Raw genomic sequence first — 22,548 nt, 5'->3', positions numbered from 1 at the left:
GGGGGTCATGCAGTCACTAATTTGCTAACCCTATTCGAAATCATTATCTTTGGTTGGTATTTCTGACGCACAAGAATGATGATTGCCCAGTTTGCCGTATTTCGGACGTAAAACGGAAGAAATAAAACATTTCAAATACCCAAACACACGTGAATGAGAAATCGATACTGGAGCAACAACAAAAAAAAATGTTAAGTAGCGAAAGCCAATAATGTTTTATTGGATAATTAATTCGCGAATATATAAACTTTTGACGGCGCCGTAAATCTCGGCGTCAATGCAATTAATTAATTGGCTCAATGATTTGCTAAATGAAGCTGCGCCGGTTTCCTGGCCTGACCGCTGGACTACGTGACGTTTATATAATATATGCATGATCAAAACTATCTTAATTTCAAGGCAGGAACATGAAAAAGCCTCGGCAGCAAAGAACTCCTCAGTCTATCATCGCTTTCTACTATACGTCATCAGGTGTTGCAAAGAGATTTTCTTTCATTTTTCACGAACAGGGAACTCAGAAATAATAGGAACTGAAATACATAACGGGTAACGCGATAGCAGGTAACCGACTCGAGTAAGGAAGAATCCGGGTTAAACTTACACACGTGTCAATAATACGTTTTACGTCGAATACTGAAAACTGCTCTCGATTTATGCATTTAGTGTATTACACACACCATTGCACGTGCATAATGCGTGCTTCATTTTCGTAGGACACTTTCTTTATTATCCTATTTATTATCTGTTCTGTGTTCACGAAGTACCCATCTCAATATTATATAGCTTGTAAAAACCCATCTGGCATGTGACACTAAATAATTATGTATAAGAGGTTTTTGTTACACCTATTGAAATAAGGTTAAAAAAAATCATAAATTCTCTGGCGAAACGACACGTATTTTTTATATAATGTGAGATTTTAATTAAACTGCATATCGGAATTGTCTCCGGTCTCCTAACGGTTTTATTTGCATATTATATTTTTTCACAGCATTTAGCAATTTCCCCCAGACAAATAGGTACAAACTAAGCTTGTTTCCTTACCCCATCTGGCATACGGTAAAGTCCTAATACTCCTAATGAAACTGAGAAAATACAGTACACGAGGTAGTCCGATGTTTTTTTTTATATTCAATGCCGCGCTCTTATTCACCCACATACCTACATCAAAACATAGATTGGAAAAGTTTTTTTTATGTTAGCCGAGTAACATTATTAATGAATTAATATTTATCGAATATCTAACTAAGTGGACATGTTATGACCGGTAAAAAATAGAACATAGCCGACAGGTAAATCAAAAAGTGATCTGATATCAGGTATGAACAAAGTCAAGGAGTATATTGTGTACGACCAATGACATCGAATATTTCTGAATGTGCCATGAATATTTAGGTTTGTCAGTGTTTCGTACAAAAGTTTAAACAACAAAATGTAAGTACCTACCTCGGTACGAATACGATATTGATAATATCTAAACCGCTACAACATCTTCGTCGCCCATTTTCAAGCTTAGCAACAAAATAATAAGTACTTAACAAAAAAACGCGTAACAATTCTTGCTTATCGCATGATTTCTGACTATTGCTTTATGAACCATTCCCACGGGCCCGCCAACATTATTCAGCAAATGGATCCAATTCCTGCAAAATGTTTACATTCGACTTATAACGCACGTAACTTGGAAAGTACCACTCAGCAGGAAAAAGCGTGAGACTTTTCCACCAGTTTTATATTATTACAATGCATTTAACACACATAGGTACTTATAACAAACGAAAGGTAAAATCCAATAAGAATAAATACTTATTCATCGGTCATCTTTTCAACAGATAGATGGGATTATTATTTGTTCGGTGTTTTGTGCATTTCTCCATTTGAAAATTCGTTTTATTCTCCGCTATACGTAACAGTTCGATGGAGTTGCACCCAATCAATCGCGGAGGTTCTTAGCCCACTAAATGTGGCGTCTTGCTCTGCTACGTATACCTTGTTTTTACCTGCACCACTCGCCACGTCTCCACACTCATTATGTGGGCGTATACCGTGGCGTAACGAACGTCGGGCGCTCTTCAAAGTTGTGCTGAATGCCTGAGTGGCGTGCACCAGTATGCGCGATTCCTATTCAGGAATAATATATTACTGTCAATCCTCAATGAGAGAAGACCATCTCGCTTACTGTAGAACGCCGCAAACTTTTGTTTACTGGCAATTAAAATAAGTGTTATAAGTACCAACATAATTTATTAGAAAAAAATGAAAACTATTAATTATTGTAAAATCAAAAATATATCTAGCTACTATTTTCAGTCGTTTTGTAGGTTACCATCATTTGTAATATATTATTAAATATGTAAGGGGTATTTTCCGATATATTATGTTTGTTTATATGTCACCATTCTAAACTCATAACGCTTTATTTTGATATCCAATAATTTTACACGAGATCGAAAAAACAAAAGGTCGCAAATACTGTCATTTGCATACAATCTACGTTTATATGACAATTTGTAATTCAAACCAAATGATAAAAATAACATTTATTCTCGTATTATCTATAAAAGCTGCTTCAAAGAAATTTAGTTGCACATTTGCTCCCGTAGGGAGTTGTTCCTGGCACCTAGTATTTAGCAAAAAATAGAGAAAATTCAAATTTACTGTACCGGTGTAGGTATCTTGCATCTTCTACGTTACTTTCAGTTCATCATTCCCAACAATCTACTTCTTGTAGGTATAGTAAACCTTTTGAAAACTTTATAATACGACATGTTCTATTCTCTATTAACAGGTACGGTTTAGTAATTGGTAGCTATTTTTTAAAAACATAAAATGGTAAACTTGCTATTATAATACAAAAATTACATACGAAGATGCATGTTTTGTAATTCGCCCGGACATTCCTGCCATCCTAGATAATCATTTTTAAATCACGCAATATTTGAAAATGATGCATCCTGGATTAATCGTACACATTATTACCATACGTTTACAATAATAGGAGAGGATATTATTATAATCTTCCAACATGCCTAGATAATCATAATATGCATGGCGGGAAGAAGCCTGGACAATTTTATTATTAGAGGAGAGGAGTGACTGGTGACCTACCATTACGATTACGTGACCAAATTGCAGGACAGGCCGTAAAACGTATTTATTACTGCTACGGAAATTGATTATTCGTGTAGTGTGAGGTGACCACCGTTTCAATTACTGTACCTACATAAACAAACATAACCGTACAAACCACATAAATATCGGGTTAACATAAAAAAGATGTCGTCGGTGGAATTGTGTATACACACGCCGTAGTTATAGTTGTATTATAATATCGCGATTATAATACAATGTCACGTTTGCATCGTATGTGATTACATTGTAATGGTTATGCAATTAGTTGAAAATACTTCGCTTGCAATACGACAAATATAACTTGACGCGCGGCTTGGTTTGCTAGTGATGCGATGTGACTGATCTGAGTATGTATTAATTAACGCCGCAACCCAAGCTATATAATAAATTATTGTTGCTCTCCATCTCGCCCTATCTAGTTGACGTGGCTACCGGGGTTACCGCTAAAAAAACGTTACATTTGACAGTAAGTTCATACCTCGAGATAATAAAGTTAGGTAACTGTTGGAATGCATCATAGCATTTTTATCACTATTTTTTATTTATTTTAGCGTTAAGCGTTATGTTGAAATAGAGTCCCTCTGTATGAAACATTGTTAAAATCATTATTTTGCATATTAGAGACGTGAACATTTAAATGACAGCGATTCCAGTAACTTTCAAGGATCAGAGAATTATTAGAGAGTGAAATCTTGCGAATAATATTATTATGTAGCCCGTCCAAGAGACGTCGTTAGAAGTATGGCCCTTATAAGCACTTCAATAAGCCTGACGTTGTCAGACGTATCAAAATCCACCGCCTGTGATAGAACGGCCACGTCAGCCACGTGTCACGTAAGGGCGATCAAGCATCGACAAAACACCTCACGTTGAATGTAGTATTATTACCAGAAGTACAACTGGTGCGTATCCAGAAAAACTTGCGAGCGCTGGGATCTAATAACTCGTGAACATACAGTCTGCTTCAGGCGACCATGGTCTATCCTGGAATATAGTGCCACAAAAAAGAAGTTCATGTCTACCCATAAATATTTTCAACACAATAAATATTACGAACGAGAGTTACGAATACATAGTAAGTACATAATATAATCAATTAGCCGGATATTACGTTTACAAAATGATGGTCGCACCATTTTGGCGGGCATGTATCATGTGTGAGGGGACAGGGGGATGGCTAGCCGCGGTGGGTCCACTGGGCGGGCAGGTACGCAAGGTACACATTTCAATTCTGTCTCATTTCACAATGGACCCCCTCGCCGGCGGAGATCCGACCGTAAGCCGGGCCAGTGGTGCCCTCCGAGAAGGTTATCTCTCGCTGAAATTGGATATTAATCCTGGGCGCCTAATCCCCAGCATCCGGGATTGCTTACGATGGAAACAATGGCAGAGTTGCTAACAATGGAATTCAATGTGATATCTTGTTTCATGGTTGCCATACAAACAAAAAAATCTTATTATTTACTATCATTTATCTACCACCATTGTTGCATTCCCGCTAATATATGATTGTTGGATGAAGTTCCGGATGAACTTCTTTGCGCTATGTTCGTGTTCAATGTGCATCTTTCGGCGGCCCTCGTGGTGCAGTGGGTAAGGCGCTGGCCTTCCGCCCGAGAGTTCTGGGTTCGATTCCCGGTGAGGACACAATATTTATGTGTTTTTCTCAAAGCCTGGATGTTTGTGATTGTCCAAAATTACTAACAACCCAACCACCTTGTACGAAAAAGCAAGGACATGGTTACTAATAATTCTAAAAAAAAAGTGCATCTTTCATGCTAATTGTAAAACTGTTGGAAAAAGCGTCGTTTTAATGTTTCAAGCCAAATTAGTTTCTTTATTTTGTAAAAATTGAACCATAACAATATGTTAATTTAATTAATCGATAAACTCGTGGTTGCAATTAATAAAATCATTTAAAAAATCGGGGTTTCGTTAGTTTTCAACATTTTTTTTTTCGGTTTCGGCAGGTAGAAGAGAATAGATCAGTACAGTATATTATACAAGTTATTCAATACACATAGAATATGTACGTATGTTTATAGGATTTCTTCTGATGCTTCACATCAGACGTAGGGCCTCGTGATACGCTCGATTAAGGCCGAGTGTGGTGCAAGGTCGGGTTGGTTTGGAGGGGTTTGAGTTGTAGGATTTTAAGCATTGTATACAATTATACATCGTACAGTAGACGCCACATGTTTGATGACGATCAAAATGTATAGTTCAGTTCACGGCTGTTAGATGTGGTAGATTTGAAAATGGTAAATGTGCAGCATGTCACGCATTTAAATCACGTATTCAATACTAAAATACACGTTCCTTCTATGACTTTTTGATGACCAACAGCAATAAAATTGTTTTCTATAATCTTCGCATACATATTATAAAACATAGATACGGTATTATTATTATAACTTATTTTTAGTATTATCGGATATTAAGAACATTATTTTTTAAATAAAAATAAAATAATAAAACTCGTCCTCCACTGGATTGGGTAAAAGAACGTCACTGGCCGCACCCGAAACCACCTTGGGGAGCCTTGTCTTTCGATAACTCAATTGAAATAGATCAGAGGTGTTCAATCATACTCAATATTAATTAATTTTATATTCCGACGTTTGTTTATACTGATTGCCAAAACAAAATGAACAATTTTTTTATACTGATTAACGGTCTCCCAGTAGAGTCTACTTCTCATGTACACCGCTTGTAACATCTCCACAAACACAGTATAAAGTTACCATAAGACCGTGAGATAGATACCCTTCAAATGTGTCTGGTCTATCTCAAGTCGGGTCCATATTTGTTACTGCACCTCGTTCGTTTACTAGGTTATATTTTTTAGTGTTACAGTGCTCTAGCCTAGGGGCCCGGGCTTAGGGATGGGGGGGGCGGCGTGGCGGGTCGAACAGGTAAATACGATAAACATTCATTACAAATTTGCCGTAATAATAAAAAAGTCGCCCGAGTATTTTACTAAGAGGATATTAACATAAAAAATATAATTATGTGATGCTGATATATTATGTGATGTGATAGGCAATGCAATTTGTTGTGATATGATGATTGGTATAGTTAAATGATAATTCATGTGTAGAATTTTATTTTATAATTATTTTTAGTGTGTTTCTTGACTAACAAAAATGTATATTTATCCAATATGGCGAATGTTCACATGTTACTCGGCAAACACAGAAGGTGGTCGCGATCAGTGCTTCATAATATTATTGTGATGATGAGTGCCGACAGCTCAATAGTTTGGATACTGGAGAATGTGGATTTATTTAAAAAAAAAAAATACCTACATAGAATACCCTTAATTTTACCTCTCGGAAACCTGAGGTTCCACGGAATACCATTTGGGGAACACTGATGTAGAATATCCCACTGCCCATAACATTGGCGATGGCTATGAGCCTGGCCAGGGGGGTCGCTTCAGGGTGTGGAGGCCATGACTGTTAACCTCTATTTATTATCCTTTCCGTCAGAGCCTTATCATTGAAATAACAAGACTCCGCCAAAATCGTTGTTCATCTTGACCTATCCTTCATTGTTCTGATTGCTTCAGCCAATGACATCCCAGTCGCTTTCCTGACGATCATCGCCTCATCTTCGAGGCGACGCCCTCACGACCCCTATCAATATAGCCAAAGAATTATTGAAGAACGAGTCTCGTGTATGTAAATATGAGATTTCACACTCTTCCAATCTGAAAACGTTCATGGAGTGTGGAGCATTCTACGCCAACACCACATCTCGAACGCGTCGGTTCTCTTCCACCATATTATAAAAGTTATGAACATCATCGCTTTGAGTTATGACATGTCTTTTTTGGTAGTGTCTTCTTTTCTCGCCATTCTTTTCGTAGTACCGGAGTCATTGAAGCTTAACCCTTTACTGCATGATTTTTTTTTTTTGAAAATTTTTATTTTTTCTTGGTGTCAAAATGCCTTGTGAATGAAGGAAAAATAATGAAAAAAATATTTTTCGAAAATTTCATTAAATTTTGTATGCTACTGCGTGGTGTCGCAGATTTATGACATTTGGAAATCTTACATTTTAGTATGACAAAATACAAAACCAAATGAAAACAATTATAAAAAACTAATGTACACACCTTATTTGATGTGTAGATATTTTTATTCAACCAATTTCAATCTTCTGTATATTTTTTTTTATTTATTTACAAATGCGGATTTTCGCGTACATACGAATTCGTCAACTGTCAAAGCAGAAATGCAGAGACTATAATGCAGAAATGCTTTATTTCTTGAAATTTACAAACAAAATCGGTAAAGTAAGATGTTTATGGTAAAACAGTTTTCTAGGCATCGAAAAAGGATATTATTTGATAATTTACACAGATGGCATTGGCTATATCGAAATAGTTTGAAATGTCGCAAATTTGCGACACTATGCAGTAAAGGGTTAAGTCAAGTTATGTGTATGAAATGTCTTTCCAGATGAAAAATGGATAGTATAAATGTCATTAAAATCTACACATTACCAAGTATATCTACAGAGACTGACTTTCCAAATGATTAATAATGTAATCATTCAACGGTCATCCATTACATTTTAGACCAGTTTATGTATATGGTGAGACCCAAATTCAGCTAATACGCTACTGTAAACTAAGTTTTTTTTTTAAATATGAAACATTTAATACCAATAGTATATAAGTTCTGGTCATATACTATTACATATATAATTATATAAAAATACTGATTGAATAAAATAAATATAAATAAATGTACGTAACGTCTTATCTTCGTATGAGGCACGATTAGACGCGGACAGTGGGTCGCATGCTGCGGTCCCCCCGCGCCGAAAAACTCGGGTAATGACCGCGGCGTACATTTAATTCTATCTGATGGCCCACAACCAACGAATGGAGTTGTTATGTTGTGTAATATTATAATGTCTTTATTCAGAGAAGGTCGTAGTTTTATTCTCGTGCACACGGAAAGGTTTGATTTCTTTATTATCTCAATACGGTACGACAACCTGAGCACGGAAACTGTCGCTTTTTACAGGTAACAAATAAGGTACTGCGTGGGGGTTTTATTGTTATGTAAGAAAATACGAGGTAGAATTTATAACTAGAGAAAGAAAAACAGAAAGTTTGGTATCTACGAGAAGAAAGGGATTACGGCGATATAGGTATAAAAATATTACGACTAGACCGTGCAGGAAACTTGTCCTTACGATAAAAAAGTAGATGGAATAATATAATATCATCAACAATAATCGATAGCTTAAGTTTATTCACCGCAACAATTGATTTAAAAACTATCTAACACTAACACTATCTGCAATGTGTAGCCTTAGTTCAATGAAAACAAATACGCATGACTGACGTTTAGTGTGCACTATTTATGTCGGATCTTAGCAGACTACACCCACCCTTCGCCACTGATATAATTAGGTATATATAAACTATGTTAAAGATATTGCATCTTTCTGGATAATAGGCAGATCTTTTCGTAATTCAAGAATAAATGATAAAACTGGAGCCTTTAAAATGTCAATGTTCATAATATTGCAAGAAAATCATTTTCGTGTTTGGTTACCAAAGATTTGGTTAGTTTTCCTTTAAAAATAATAAGAATTTTAATTTAGGGGTCCTACTCCTGTTAATCGGCTACAACTAGACATAGTATAAAAATAACCCCGTAGCATCGTATCCAACTGTTCAATAATATTATAATGTGCCTGTTGCGTACATACTCTTTGTCACCTATTCAGAAATTCAGTACCTACTGTTTTCTAAAACATCGGCAGTAAATGAAATAATTAGTATCCAGAAATGTGCAAGCATTGAGAATATTTCGACAACTAGGCGGATACATAAACAGATCCACCATTCGTTGAAAATACTTGTTACCAGTAAAGTTAGAGACTACACATTTTTGTTTAAATTACCTTCATACCTATTTAGGTATATGCTATGAAATATCGACAAGATATTAAGACGTTTATAATAGCGCCTTGTCTCCAAATTACCTTCATACCTATTTAGGTATATGCTATGAAATATCGACAAGATATTAAGACGTTTATAATAGCGCCTTGTCTCCGTTCAACCAAAAACACGCTCCGGAACAAATTCTATTCAATGTAAAATGCATCTCACTTAGGTAGGTACCTATCTATATTTCAGGCAGTGACGGCCAGAGATAAAAGTTAAGGGGGATCGTATTATTAAATGCCAACAGAGAACCTAGCGGAAAAATACGAAGCTTGCAATTTGAGATTTTTTTTCGATAATTTACAATTTTAACTGTATTAATTAATAAATATGTACCTGAAAAGATAAACTTACAATTGAGTGGTTCGCAAGCATAGTGAACCAAGTCCATTCTGTTTTTTTTTTTGAGTAAGCTAGGTTCAAACATAATATTTGAGTATTTATAATTCTGTAAGGGTATGATAACAATTAATAGTTTGAGTACTTTTAAGTTATTATGTAATGGAAATCATACCCTTACAGAATAAGAAATACTCAAATATTTTGTTTGAACCTAGCTTACTCAAAAATTGGTTCACTATGCTTGTGAAACACTCAATTGTAAAAAAAAATATGAATTTGTCACATATTTGGTACATAAGTTACGTTATTATTACATTATTTTTATGGTTATATTTATTATTAAAATTTAGTTTTAACAAGTTTTCAATTTTTCACGGTTTAGATTTTTGACTAATTCATAGTTTTAATATTTTTTATATTTATTTTTAAAAACATCGATTTTTATAAAAAAAAAATATAAATGTGTAGGTATAACTTGAAATCCTTTTTATTTATATGAAATCTTATTTAGGTATGGTCCCAATATTTAAAGGCTCGCTGGATGAAAAATATCGTAGAATCATCAATTTATTGGAATTATGCTGAATAAAATAATAATTGCTTACAATTACATAATCCGAGATAGATAGAAACACATAATGTGGAAGTTCGTTTTTTATGTATTTTCTTAATGTTATAAATTAGTATAAGACAGTGGCGAAGGGTGACTTTTGGAAAGAGGTAGGCTGTGGAGATCTGATAAAAAGAGCACACTTGTCAGGTATACTTACGAGAATAGTACGATATTTACTACTACTGAATAGGTACATACTAGTAAATGACAACGACACACTAATTCAATGAAACTTCAAAAACTCATTGACAACATAAAAATGAGCGATGTGTTTAAATTACGTATTTTTCAAAACATGTATACCCATCAAAAATCATTAGATAAAATTTATTTTTATTTATAAAAACAATCTATACTTACTTATTTATTAATATTCGATTAAACGCCGTTGAAATAATTTTTTTAATTATCTAATTATTAATGATTCTGGACAAAGTGCGCAGTCGTGACAACATTATTATGCGCGAATGTTTTAGGCTCTGCGATAGGAGCTTACCTTATTTCGTACAAATCAGCAGACTTGCTGCGGTTACGAGACGTAAAGTCCATACGAAAAAAATTCAGAATTATTTCACACATAATCGGAGATTTATTTACGTCGAGACGTCGCGGCGATTATTATTTATTTATATTTATTATATATTTTTTAATACCTTTGCAGTTGTTTAGTAAACTGTGTAATACTGTATTTAATACATTCCTACACATACGACATCTCTCGTTGGCAAAATAAATTATTTATATATAACATAAAATAATGAAGTGATTAAGTATATAAATATGTCAATATGCAATTAGAAAATATTTTTCTTAAGAAGGTAGGCTTTAAATAATCGCCTAGTATGGAGTCTTCGCCACTGGTATAAGACAATAGAATAGGAAGGCATAATAATAGTATAACAGTAAGGAATCAGGGAAAATTGACAGTAGAGTGTAGACGTAGACGATATATTTTAATCCAGGATTTTATAAACCACATTCCCTTCGATTACTCACGGTTAATGCATTTATTAAAGAACTGGTAAATGCACAGGTGTAACTCATTCAACTGACTGTAAACTCTAACTATTGAAGGAGACATTCCGAGCCGTATTATTAAACGTAATTTTTTTGGTGTAAGTACTAAGTACCATTGTAATTATTAATTTACTCGACTGACAGTAGAAACCTGAAAATGTTCAATCCAGCACCAATTTCCTTAAATCTCGTTTTCTATTGTCTTGTAAATTCAACAGCACAGGATCTTCGATAGGTGGTGATAATTTAATATGCAGGTAGGCACGTCACTGCAGGCGAGCACAGGTATGATAATCTATGAAGACGGCCGAATGCACGGCGCGTCGCCATACACTCACACCGCCATCTCACGCGGGACTAATTGATTTTTCATTTGTACTACGAGATTCAATTACACAATTTGACCGCCGTCCGAGAAAAACTCACCTGACCACTAAAGCATTATTATAACTTGCGGGTACTGACTATGCATTAAAATAATTAAATTTATATTATTATAGGTATTAATCCACGAGTAAATATTTCAATAAATTCCCACGCATGGCAAGATAAATAATAATATTAAAATCAATTATATTATTTTGTCTGTCTGCGTCCAGCGTCCTTCTCCGACACTTAAACCGACGTTTCAGGATCCTCCGCCGCTGTGTGTCGAAAAATGTTAGTGTTAAAGATCTACCATCGTAAGTTGGCAGCCGGTCGAATTTGAAACTAAAATTGTTTATCGAGGATAAATTTGTTATAAATGCCATTTAATTTTACAACATGTTTCTCGAATTATGGATTGCATAATATTTGTACAGAAATCTAATACCAATAATAAATTAAAAATTACTATTTTTTTGTTAGTTATGGTAAAATTCTCAATGTCATACTAGCGCCCTCGCTGAAACGCCAATTTATGATGGTAGATCTATAGCTGACTGATGAATGTTGCATTCATACATTCAACAGTAAATTTCACTATATTATCTCATGAGGGTTACCTCTGCAAGCTAATGCGTTATAAACGTTTAAGAAAAAAACACGGTGGCAGACCAGAAACCGTAACTAACCATAAAAGTCATAGTCACTATAATATCATTATTAACAGCACTTCCTTAAGAATAAGGATTTAAAGCAGATATTCCCAATAATAAACTTAAGACGATCAAACAAACAAAAAGATGCATCGACAAATTGACGTTCGTTTATGTACGTATTAACATAACGCAACATAATTAGTACCTAAATAAATCAGCAACCAGTGGTAATATATAATACCTACTGAAGATGCCGACCATAAGCCACCACCGTATAATGTGCTGTCCCTAAATAATGGTGCGTTTGATGCGAATCAAGCAACATTTTCAAAATACTGAATTGTTTAAAAATGTGACACGTAAAACCGTTATTTCAAAAAACTTTCGCGAAACCCCTGGCACTGCTTACAGACGCCTGAGGTTCCAGGGAACCTGGTTGGAAATCATTGCCATATTATCGATATTTTCTTAAGTCCAGTCTAGATATTATTATCTGAAAAAATTGATCGCTTGCTAGCTTTTTTTGTAACATTGGGGGGGGGGGGGTTGTAAAACGTGGAAAATGGAAATGTGAATAAGTTTTTGCTAATAATATCAAAAGTAATGTTTTGCATTTTAAAATTAAATGCATTTTGTGTATTTATTTGTAAAATAAGTAATCACTACGAATGGAACTATATATTACACAATACATGAAACATATATGAACAATTTTACAAAACTTTAACAGTTAAAGTCAAAAATGAAAGTACGCGCAATGAAAAATTGATTGTTGGGCATAACGCGAAAGAATCATAAAAACCCAACAGATCATTAACATGCAATATACATACGCCAGAGAAATATGGCCATGGCCCCCAAATCCTGAAGCGGGCCCCCAGGCTAGGAGTTTTGGCGGCCCCCCTACCTATCGTTAAAGATAAAGGCAGTGAGATGCTCTACAATAGCGTTTTCCAAATGGTTTACACGGTAAAATTAATGTGTTTATTTATATTTTTTGTATATTTTAATACATTCATTTGAATTATGGAGTTGTCGAATATCGCTACACAATTAAAAATTGTATCGTACAACCATACAATTTTAAATAATAATATTATTGACGATAAATAGCTCCGCAGGCGACTTTTTTTACTATTAGAGAGAATTTGTGATGTGTGTTTATAAATCTCCTATCTGGTCGACTCGCTTCGCCGGGCCCCTCCTGAGGCCGGGCCCCCAGACTAGAGCCATGTCAGCCCCCCTTTGTGGGGGACATGAATATGGCCTTGCCGCCGGATTGACACATCGAATGATTTCACCGAAAGTATGGAGACTCGTCGAGAAGTGAATCGACCCCGATTTTGTTATATTTTTATAATGAAAGTTAAATAATGTAGAAGGTACTGGAACGAGTATCGAGATTTTCAAAAAAATATTACTTTTAATGGACAATAATAAAAACAAATTATGTAGTTTGAGATGTTTAACGACTCCATTAATTTGCAGGCGCCGTCCAAGAGAACGATTAAAACTATATGGGCAGGACTAGAAGCCAAGCCAACGTCGGTATCTTTGTCGAATACAATTATTGGTCAGATATTCAGTAATCGAACCACATTGAAAATTACTGTGGCGACTCGAGGATCCTCTGGCAGCAGTGTCAGTGAAACAGTATACGTCATATTAGCTATTGGTGAAGACTAGAGATTCCAATCCCGGGATCCCAAACTATTTTCGATACCTATGAATCCCGGGATTGGCTAACATAATCCCGAAACTTTCGGAATTGATTTTTTTTATCAATTTTTATGGAAAATAAAATAAAAACGAAAATATAACAGAAAAAATACTTTTAATAACATATAACTACATTAGAAATAAACTGAGTTTGAATAAAGTTTGATTTATTACCCATGTGTTGCCAATTCATTTTATTTTTTCACATAAATTAATAAAAATGAGAAAGATTGAAAAAAAACAATGCGCATTTAACAAAGTGATTCCACCATGATCTTACATTTTACGATAATTTCATATTTAGCTGACTAATTAGCCACAGATGCTTTACGCAATCGTAACAACATCAGAAAAAACTAACACTATATAGCATATTATTCAGAATAATGTTTTATTTACTTAAATCTTTAATTTTTTATATTGTATTTATTGTCAACACAATATGTATTTTTTTATTTTAATTGAACTTGTATTTGTTATCTTTTCATAAATAAATAAAACTGTTTTACTCTCACATTATTATTTATATTACAATATTATTTACTCCATTAAACATATGTTTTTCCAAGATTGAACGTACACAATATTAACAATAAATGTCGATTTATAAATTTAATTGTACTAGATTTATATTTGCCGATTTTATCAATGTTTTTTGTATATATAAAAATTTAATATTAACTATCGAAAAAATGCCAATCCCGGGATCGTCAAATTATAATCCCGAAATCCCGGGATCAAAAATTTAGCTCGGGATTGGATTCCCTAGTGAAGACCGTGGCAAATAATTATGTAGGTACCTAACACGAATGTAGGTAAGTCGATGTTTAACATACTGTCAATTCTGAACATAAAAATACTGACTGATAAGTATAGATCGTAGACCTAATTTTGAATTTGTAATTAAAATAATTACTTGCGAATGTTATGTTTTCCTACTTTTCAAATAACCGAACAACAAACGAGTCTTGCACTTTTTTGGGATTGCAAAAATGTAACAACTTATATGAAACAACAAAGCGTAGGTTCCGTTAAATCATTATCATAATAACAACTACAATAAGTGCTACCTCACATATTATTTTTTATTATATAATATCAATATTAAACTGGACATGTTAGCAGAATAGGGAAAACACATTTGACAAAAATTCGCAATAATCACCCTTATTGCAGTATTGATAGAATTCATTTTTAACTATATACAAACACACATACCTAGTATATTCAGGCCGTGGCAAGAAACTAAGAATTTCGGTCGTAGTATTATTACCTCTTCGAATGCAATATGGTAAACTCAATTCATATATTCTTTTAAATTGAGTAAACGTTAATTGATATGAAGGAAATAATATTATGCAATCGTAATTCTTCGTTTATACTTTATGTACTGCGAACACGTTATAACATTCCTTTCGAAGTTATGCAATAACTAGCACTATCATCGGAAATCTCAATTTAGTGCCGCGGCCTGACCATAGATGGTCTTGATTGTTGATACCTACCATATAATGATGTATCTATCTTTATGTTTTATAATACTATTTTTCGGACAACGTAAACGCTTCCATGCCAACAATGCTGAAATGTAAGATAGAATACATTATTTCTCAACCACATTCACCTCCTGCATTTTTATCTGTTTACATATTATTTACAAAATAAATAAGATGTGTATGAAATGATTATGGGTAGGGTCGTTTACGAAGGCACTTCTATTTTTCACAAGCAAATTCCATAATAACGTAACTATGTATGTATATTAATAACAGGTATTAGTAGTACCCGCATACTTAATGCATCTTTAATACATATTTCCACTCGACTGATTGTGACAAGATTTCTCTAAAAATTGGTCGCCGAATAAAGAATGACATTAACTTTTAATATCTCGTTAAATGTGATAATTACACAGATGACCCACACTCAATCTATCCAATTAAAAACAGAAAAAGACCGAAAATTAAGCGGTTCATTTAACGATGACAGTCGATAAGTAAAAACACTTAGCAATTAAATTAAATAATATATTATAATTATTAGGTATGTCTCTGGGTTTTATGAGTGTGATTTTGTGAAATCAAGACGAGCAATAAAATATCAATATAAATTCTGAATGACACACCTTACCTCAAATTACTAGTTCCGCAGCGGTACCCTCACATAATCCTGCCCAGTATCTTCATACCCGGACAGTATAGACTACACCCTACGGTCTGCGACTGTAGTTATAGTTATGCCCACCCTACCGCCGTTACAACGTGTTGCAACGACTAGCCGAAGTGTCGGCAGGTAACATAATAACAATAAGTATAGAATTTGTCTATTGTTTGAATCCACTTATAACCCACCAGTTTTATACGACACATATTCGTACGCACGTATTATTACTTATCTTACAGGTAAATTAAATCATTTACAAACATATGAACCACACGATACAAAATTGATAATAATGACTGTCCAACGATAAAACTAATAATACTACATACCTACATACAGAAACTAGATACCTACATTATAGTATAGTGCCTCTAAAATAGAAAAAAAATATCATAATGTTGATTCCCAGAGCCAGTGCAACTGAATAAATTTATTAAAGGAAGGATTTAAGACACGAATAAAATATAAGCTAATAAAAACACAGTAAAATCCTTGTTATGGCCCCCGGGCCACTTTTACGATCGTTATTCGGAGTGCTACCGTCATTTTTCACGATACAAAACGTATAATTTAAAAAAGTTTATTATACATAGCCACATTCGTGAAGGGTGAAGTGAAACAGGTAATCTGATATTTATTTGAATCGAACTTTCATAATATCATCACGAAGTTTCTTTGTCAATATACACAAAAAAATCATCTTGTGTCAAAGGTCACCAATGATGAAAATTGCGTATGTGTAAAAAGTGTATGTTTAATATGTATACATCAAGTTGCATAACAGAATACATATTCGGCTTTTAAAAAAATCTGAATTTCTTTGCAATAGCAGTTAATATATTAACAATATTATGAACAATGAATGCTTCTTGCACTACAAACTATATTTTAAGTACGGTTAAATACGTTATCGTCATATCGTAATAATAGAACGATGGTAGCTGTGAATCGGTGTATTATTGTAATTGTGATTGATTGACCAAAGCAGACCGGTTTAATTTAATTTTAAATTGGCGCGTTGTTAGCAAGCGCTCTTCTGCTTTGCGACGAAAACAAGTAACAAGAAAAGGCATTCAATTCAAAATGTAACTTCCCTAGGCTTGTTTTTTTCCGGGGCGAGAGAATGTATAATCTCGAACTCCTTTCGATAAGTAAAAAAATCAATTCTATAACCGCGTTTAGGTATTGAATATTTGTCAAATATGTATGTAATTAATTAGTACCGAAATAAATGAGTTTGTTTGAAAATAAAGTGCCGGTTGTCAATTACTTACCTCTCGATTCGAGATTATGTCCAGTTTATTGCCATTCCCCCGCAAAGTACCTTACGCTCCAAAATCATACTACATACCAACCAACCAAAAGACACAAATCCTGGGTTTAGTAAATCGGCTATTGGTCAACTGAGTCAAGAGTTATGAATTCACATTTTTATAGCACTATTACTATTTATATAATAAGCTAGCAATCGCTAGAAAAGCACGAATCAAGATAAAACCAGAAGTCACAGATAAGCTCAGGTCAGAGCTCGGTTTTCTTCGTGGGGACTATAAATTTCTTTTAGAGGTCGTACCGTTGCGTAACTGACCCCTAGGAACAACTGGAGTGAAATAAAAAGCCTATAAACTTTGGGGAAATTAAGCAGTAAACATAAATCTGTCATAATAATTTTACCATTGTGTTTAAGATAAGCTATTATTTTGTAGGAGGAATGAAGTGCAATGATTTTTTTTATATTATCGTGTGCTGTTTATAATACATATTTCTAAAAAAGGTGAGTGGCCACTTAATTTTCAAAAAAAGTACAGAAAAAATATTGTGTTTTAGAACTAGGTGATTATGGGAACATTGTGACAGAAAAATTCATTTCACTTTCGAAATATATTCTTTTTTTCATGTTAGTTTACCTCGTAACTGTATACATCCACGCAAATCCTACTGTCATGATACTGTATCATCAAATGTCTGTCTTTCAGATGATTTTACGCTACCGCAGCTAAATAAGTTTATTCCAAAAATATGCGCTATGAACTCTATTACATTTATAATAAATAGGTAGGTACTTAGGTACTCAAGTCATTTTATTATTATAATATGCATCTAACTATCTATATGCTATCTATAGTAACCGTATAGCGCGGGTACATGATGTAAAATGTTTGAATAAAATATACGACATCTTATTCCACAGAGAGCGATTATCGATTAACCCCGCACGAAACTGCGTTACGGCACTTCACATCCCCGCGATCGACGACCTTTATCGGGTCTTTATTTTCAAAGCCATCGATCGCCACAATATTTTCCCATATATACCTACCTACATACGAGATTCTCTACTTTCCATTGTTTCTACAATTCGGTGTAGATCTTACTTGCCTTTTTGAACAGTTTTTTTTACGAGGAATCACTAGTAATCACTCCCTCAACCAATAAGTCCATGCCGTGGAACAAGACATACATATCGATTAAAAAACGATACCCAACATATCATGGACCATTAAATATCAACGATACAAAGTTGCATAATGAGAACATGGGTTAACATCAAACTTTTGGGGATAATGCAAGGCTAAAACAATCGACTCAGTTCCATTATGGCAACACTCTTCACACATGTAAAAGTTTTTCTAATAAAATTTGATTTAAAAAAAACGCGGGTACACAATACACAACATAAAACGCAAAAACAGCATTCAAGTTGCTCTGACATCAAAGAGTTCTATTCTAGCCCTATATTTTATATCAAAGGTGAAAAACCAATAATTTAAATTTTACCAAAAAATCTTGATGTTTTTTAGAGAAAAAAATGAATCAATCTTTTTTTATTAATTTTTTGTGTCTGCTATTCTTATTACGGCCGGTGTGTATTTTAAATTATTTTATATAATATTTATATTGAGAAGTTTATTCTCCATTTTAAATACAATAAAATTATTTTTGTTTATTTATAAATCTGCGGGTTGGAGGTAATATCATTTTAACGTACATACATAAATGTTAGGGACCTTGAGGTCATAGTATTCTCTGACAACAGTCATGTCGAACAACCAAATCTATCCTAAGTATAGTACTTACTAGAATTCAGGGGGGGCAAACTTTTTGGATGGAGGGCCAAATTCAAGAATTCAAAATGAGCGGCGGGCCGCAAGTAAAATACCATTTTTAGATATACACTATTTATTATCACGAAAAATAAACATTACAAAAAAATTAATGAGAAGAATGAAACTGTTGTACATTTTTTTAAATTCAGGTGTTTATTTTGTAGTTGATATTCTGAAAACTGCTTGTAAATGGGCATCGGAGATATTTGATCGTTAAGATTTTTTTTTGAGGTTCATGATCGAAAATGTTTGTTCACATGGATAGGTTGATCCAAAAATAACGAACATTTTTCTTGCATAATCTTTAAGTTGGTCGAATTTGTCTGAATTAAGGGCATTGTAAAATTTGGAGATTTCTTCACGACGATGCAATTCTCTTAAATCAGTGTCAAACTGCAGATCAATAATCTCAAGTTATAGCTCTGTCGGTACACTATCAATATCTATTGAAAATGGATCGTGTACTATTATTGCTAAACAAATTTTAATCTATATCAATATATTTTTTTTAAATTATAAAAAAGTTATTCGTAATCAGAAATACAATTAATGATGGCGGGCCGCAGTTTGCCCCCCTCTGTACTAGATATTGATTAATATATAATATGCACAACTTTCTCAAAATCAGGTGTGAACACTCAAAACCCACAAAAATAGCAAGTCATTAAGATTCCAAATCGCAGATGGATTATTCTGAAACCAGTGCTTGGATTGCAATTCGTCGTGTAAGCGGGTAAGTACTCCGCGAAGAAGTCACGTAATGTTTGCGTTGATCGTTGGAAACGCTTTCAATGGGAACGCGCATAATAGTCAAGAATCGACGAAAGCGGCTGATTCTTATCGATTTTTCGGTCGCAACATGTTTACTTTCAACAAAAGAAGTGATCAAAAGATACTCGACGCGGCAGCGGTTTGCAAACATTTTGATTTGTTATATTAGTAAGTTATCTAATCATTATTCATTGATCCAAAATTAATCAGAAGGGTGTCTTCTGGCTTAAAATGTATCCACAGTGGCACGAAAGAACAACGTTTCGATTCTCAATAATATTAGATTACGATTACGATTGATTATAAACATAGGTACCATAATATATACTGCATAATATGACGCTTATCTTATACAATCGACTCTCACCCGAAGGAAGCGATTCATATTATTTAGTTCTTTATCACAAATTCTCATCAGAAGTAGACTTGCAAAGCTGACCAAATCAACGCACTCTTGTATTGGACGCCAAAAAAACTAATTACTGTTATATTGTATTCTCACTTATGTGATTATAATACGAGTATAATGTTATTTACTAGTGGATTAAAATATATGCGTCGTATTATAAATTAATATTGTTTTCAATATCCGTAAGTATTCACAGAAAAAAAAGGAAAATTTTGAGTCTTACTATAATAGCAACATACCAGTTTCCTCTATATTTTAAATAGTAAGTTAAATGCACATTAAATAATAATTAATCATAGCCCAGCTGAGTTTCACTCAAATATAGAGAAGGTCGTCGTTTGGAACCGGTGGTTATATAACCTTTAACCTTTTTTAATTACAAAAGGTCCATATAGATCCAAGTATCGCGGAACCGCTCTGAGGGCGGTCTAGTCACTTATGATGTTTAAACAATCTAGTCGGGACTCTGGCCTCGAGACTGATAATTATGGGGAATTAAAAGGCAAAGGTCCACATACCGGACAGATGTCAGCTCGCTTCCCCGCCTGTAGATTGGCATCCTTTTATCATATAATTAATTCATTAGGCTAATATCATATTATTATGTAAGTGACTAGATTTCAACTACGGATGCAGTGCCGCACAGGAGAATCCTGACTATGTGGGTATAGATGGGTTTATAGAGTGTGAGGACCTAGAAAAAAGAAGTTGAATCTTTTTGAAGAAGTCGTTGAATAAAGAAAAATAGCGCGATATATTATCACAATAGGATGAGGATTGAGTTGAAACTTGCGAGATAAGTACAATTATGAGGCACAGATAATTAATATTTTGGGTTAAAGGTTAAAGTATCCGCGACTAGATGGAACCTACATTTTTGTAGGGATCGTTTGCAGAACTGCATGGGAATTGATTGGATGAAGATCAACATCGTGGTGACCACAGAACAAATCAATAAGATAGAAATGTTAAGGTTCCCACCGCCACCCGTCATGTAGGTATGTACAGCCGTGGATTATGCACGTAAAACACATGGACCAAGGTTTTAAAGCAGGGTACTTACCCAAATGAAACTATTGGCGCCGACTGCCCTCAAATATTGTATGCGCATTGCATTTACGTAGGTAACAAACTGAAATGGATAGTATTATGATACCGATGTAACTAATAAAATGACATAGTCTTTAACACGTGTTTCAGTGTATCCCATATTTTTCGGCACACGAGATCCGTAGCCTGTTATATATACGACACTCAATAGGGAAAGCCAGTTCCCATTCATTTTGTGATCCCTGGAGGTGGGTGGCCTATAATGGTAGAAATAAGAAGATACAAGTATCTCTGTAGTGCACACAGCGCCTCGAATATCAAAATGGTCAATTATTTGAGAAGCACTTGGCTCAGCCGACTAAGCAAATACCGTCTGTGGACTTGGTTAATTTACCGAGAGGCGTGCGAGGCGAGATTAACCCGTGGCCTGCGTCCAGCTCTCGCGGAAGCCATGTCCACTCCCGCCCGACGGCCACCGCCATTCGTCTCGTTGGTCCGCGACCAATTGCTGAGCAAACGGAATGTCATCGTCGCCCGCATAATCGACTCGAGATCTTAATCGTGTGGGATTTTACTTCACTAACTGCGGTTACGGTTAACCGGCACAGCTCATGCGACGAGTTCAGATACCTACAGATAGTCGCACTCAAAGAAGCCGCAGTAATTCGCATCAACCATACAATGTGTTCATCACATTGCATCGACATCATTATTGCCATCTTATTCCATAGGTACTGATTATAGTACAAACGTGTAAAAATTATAGTATTTCTGAAAAAAACTGTAGTACAGGAACATTTTTGGTCTTTAATCCTACAAAACTATATTATTATTGGCAAAATATACTTTTGACGAATCAAAATTATAGTATTGTACTTACTATAATTATAGAACAGTTGCCACACCGACATATTTGCAACAAAAAATCAAGCGGGACCGCGGTATTACAAATCCTAAGTACCGGATACAGAAGTAGATTTAAATTTCAGTTATTCTTATCCCCATTTTATAAATCGGCTATGAGATTTAACATGACATAACTTCATCTTATCATACCATCCCCTAACTCTTTATCAACTGCTACCCGAACAGTTCTCTCTACGTCCTCTGCCATAACTACTGATGTTAAACCATTTGCGATATTACCGCAATGCCACACCGAAATTACCATTCCCTATACAAGTGGCGAGGTTTTTTACGCTGTAATACGAACTTTCGTACGAAATTCG

At 34.4% G+C, this 22,548-nt stretch overlaps 1 protein-coding gene across 1 annotated transcript in view; it reads right to left on the bottom strand.

Annotated features, from left to right (window-relative positions):
* The window catches only part of ptc (protein patched), a 70,402-nt gene that overhangs the window by 21,902 nt on the left and 25,952 nt on the right, over window positions 1-22,548 (bottom strand). The gene's annotated exons all lie outside the window — the stretch shown is intronic.

The sequence above is a fragment of the Rhyacophila brunnea genome, unplaced genomic scaffold, assembly GCF_057557595.1.
Source record: "Rhyacophila brunnea isolate RB1 unplaced genomic scaffold, BYU_Rbru_1.0 scaffold_2, whole genome shotgun sequence".
Taxonomy (NCBI): domain Eukaryota; kingdom Metazoa; phylum Arthropoda; class Insecta; order Trichoptera; family Rhyacophilidae; genus Rhyacophila; species Rhyacophila brunnea.
Note: the sequence above shows the minus strand (reverse complement) of the source record. Positions and strands in the feature narration are given on the sequence as shown.